We start from the raw sequence: 3,492 nt of genomic DNA, 5'->3' as shown, positions 1-3,492 counted from the left end.
GTTTTTCATAGCGAACTAAGAACACTTGCCTTTCCTTTCCTCTGACAATGCTTACAAACTTTGTGAGGGGTTTTCGGATGTCATGTCGAACCCTAACCCTCACATAATCACCACGTGTATTCCCATTCAGCCTCATCTCCAGGATCCCCAGAGTTCCTCAACAAAGATTCCACTATATTCTTCTTGCAAAAACCATCGGGTAGCTTGTGAATTTGAAGCCAAATCGGCATAAACAGCATGGGCACCTCTTCCGCCTTCGTGAAACCATCATACGGTGCCATAAGCACCACCATATTCCTGAAGATCCATGGCCCTTGCTCCATGCGCTCCCAGTCGCCAAGGCAATCTGCCTGCACCACGAAAATGTTTGGCCCGATGGGTCTGACTGATCCTCACGGGTTTCGCCGTGTTCCAAGCAGCACGCATGTCTTTGTAGAACGCCGTCGGGCTGAAGGTTTTTTTCGTATGAACCCTAGCAAGGACTAGCCAGCGCACTCCTTCGTTAACCGCCGGATCATCCTCCTCTATCACCAGATCATCAAAATCTTCGTCTTCCAGGTGGAGCTGTTCCATGAAATCACCCAGATCCGAAGCTTTGGCGGCGCCGCCACCACCGCTGGTCCCGGACAATGCATCGGCCACCGGATCCATTGCCGCTTGGAGAGAAGGCACGCACGACCCACCAGGGTGAGATGCGCAGGTCGAGATCACGTGAACCCTACGCAGGGAGATCGGCGATTGGTTGGGGGCCTCTCAGGCGATGGGATCACCAGAGAGGATAAAAACCCTAGCCTTGGCGTAGGGGAGAAAAACGATCTCTTGTTATGATCAAGGGATGGTTGGGTAAGCATGATGTGAACCTACTACATTGGGGTCAAATGGAGTCTGTTAAAGAGTGGTGGAGCCTTAATGCAACCAGCAGGACGCAGTTTCGGCCACCACTCATCTCTCTAATGCTTCTCATCTCATGGGAAATATGAAAGGAACGCAATGCCAGGCTCTTCCACAATGTTGTTGTGCCGGTCGGAGTAATCATAGCTAAGATTAAAGAGGAATGTAATATATGGGGTCTCGCTTGGGCGAAGTATTTGCGTACTCCAATGCCGCGAGAGTGATGTTTTTGTAATCTGGCTTGTGGCCACAACCTCTAAACCTTCTTCCTTATTCAATGAAAATGGCAAATCTTTTGCCTAGTTTAAAAAAAACGCATACGATGATGGTGAAAGAAAGAAAAATCACTCCTTTAGGAGGGTAGATAATTCTTAGTCAAGCAATCAATTAGTCATTATTTAGCAAACTTTGACAGAACTGAGAAGCGCACTGCGGTGTGGCTCCGTTCAAGGCCCGATGAGATTTCTGATCTTTGTATGGCAGACTTGGCCGCCACTTGATTAATAAATTATGTTTCTCCTAGAAAAAAATTGCCCTTAATTATGATACACTTGGCCGGGCGTGATTGAATCATGATTGAGTTCCTTTTCTTGGTTGAAAAATAAATAAATAAATAAATCCACTGGCCTATAAAATCAGCTAACACTTACGGTGGCAGTGGCACGAAGAATGCAAGAATCAAGGAAATGCTCGAACGTAGATCAAACATCAACAATGGTTGACATGTGATCAATTTCCGTGGATCTCTCGCTCGCACTACGGCTAGACAAGCAAAGTTGGATTGGATGCCAGCTCAAAAAGAAAAGTTGGAGTAGTAACCAATTAGTGGTCACGGAGAAGCAGGTCGAGCGACGCGGCCCCGAGCCTGGTGGCGTTCACGTAGTCCTGCGGCGCGTGGGCCGGCAGGCCGGGGATGATCAGCCCGACCGCCCGGGCGACCCTCATCGTCCACCCCTCCACGTACTCCGCCCCGTCCACGTGTCCGATAACGAGCCCCCGGGCGAGCTCCCACGCCGCGTTCACGTACTTGGACACCACGAACGCAAGCGAGAAGTAGTTCTTGTTGGGCTCCTCCTCCATGGCCCGCGCCCTATAGTAGCCGTCGAAGTAGATGCACCGGCCGAAGTGCTTGAAGAGGCCGTCGAACGGCACCCTCGGCACGATGTCGTTGCAGTAGACGAACCGGAAGTACCTCCCCCTCGCCGCCGGCGTGTCGAGGTGCTGCTCCACGAACTCCCCGAGCCGCGCGTCTGCCCGTACGTGTACACGCCGTGGAGCTTGGCAAGCAGGTCGTGCTCGCCGTGCAGGGCGAGGATGGCCGGGAACAGCACGGCGAGCGCGCCGCCCAGGCTGTGGCCGGTCACCGCGAACCGGGCGCGCGGGTTGGCCGCTAGGGACTTCTTCAGCGCGTCGCGGACGGCGTAGTAGGCAAACGGCCGGTCCTTGGTCGCCTCGATCTCTGCCGGCCAGCCGACGGCGTTCCTCTGCAGCCCGAGGGCTTTCATGAAGCCGCCGTGAACCTTGCCCACCCCTGGGATCTCGTACCAGGAGATGTCCACGTCCGTGCACCAGTCCTCCGCGTCGAACGGCTGCGTGCCCCGGAACGCCACCATGACGAGGTCGGCGTCGGCCGGCTTGTCCGTGAACATGAAGGCCTGCGTCGTGTGAGCGCCTCGGAATTCTGCCAGGAAGCAAAGAACACATGTTTGTTGCACGTTAGACAAAAGTGTGTTGCCATACTACTATATCCATGCTTCATGCCTCGTCTGCCCTAAAATCTTACCGTTCCAGCAGTTGAAGAACTCCAGGAATTTCATGTGCCAGTGGTTTTCGACGACGGTCTTGATGACCATCTCGTTCTCGTAGGCTAGTTTGGATGCCATGATGCCCAGAGCTGCGAGGTAACCGCCATCCTCTGGCTTGATCTTCTTGTCCAACTCAATCCTCATGTCGATGAGTCCGATGAGCGATCGATAGTTGGCGGATTCACTGTCTGGAATTCGTAATTTGCCTGCAGTTCGTATGTACAATAGAGTTAGCTAGGAATTATCGGAACGCCATTGTCGTTGTAGTACTTGGAAGCAAAATAGGCCACATGCGTGAATGTACAAAACTGTCGAATTCTGCAATGTAGTTTCCTGAGAACTCTCTTTGGACTTTCTATGGATGCTGTTTGACTTTCAAAACCTACCAGGGGTGTTTTCCACGTCACTCCAAATAAAAGGAAGGGGAACATTGAAGATTTTGGAGCAACCGTGCCGAATCATTTCAGAGTAGAAAAAGGAAACGAGAATGCCAAACGTGTCTGACCATTTCGGCAACCTTGATCGCTTTCATTTGATGCTGTTGACTTGTGTTTTATTTAGAAAAAACGTGTGTGTGTGTTTTTTTTTGACGGGGAACTTTTGTTTATAAACTAAAACAAGGCTATTGGGTAATTGTAGAGAATGATTTGGTGCATCGATAATTGATTGATCGTGCACTAGGCACATATATATAGGTACAAGGGGTGCGACCGGTATCTTGTCTCCTAAGATACACGTACATACAGAGGGAGACAGATACTACAGGTACTGCATACAGAACCCAGACCTACGTACA

General features: G+C 51.1%; 1 pseudogene; it reads right to left on the bottom strand.

The window, feature by feature from the left end:
• Window positions 1-1,713: 1,713 nt before the first annotated feature.
• LOC123170956 (triacylglycerol lipase OBL1-like) overlaps window positions 1,714-3,492 on the bottom strand; it is a 17,064-nt pseudogene continuing 15,285 nt past the window's right edge.

Source organism: Triticum aestivum, chromosome 7D, assembly GCF_018294505.1.
Source record: "Triticum aestivum cultivar Chinese Spring chromosome 7D, IWGSC CS RefSeq v2.1, whole genome shotgun sequence".
Taxonomy (NCBI): domain Eukaryota; kingdom Viridiplantae; phylum Streptophyta; class Magnoliopsida; order Poales; family Poaceae; genus Triticum; species Triticum aestivum.
This window is presented reverse-complemented; position numbering and strand designations above follow the sequence as displayed.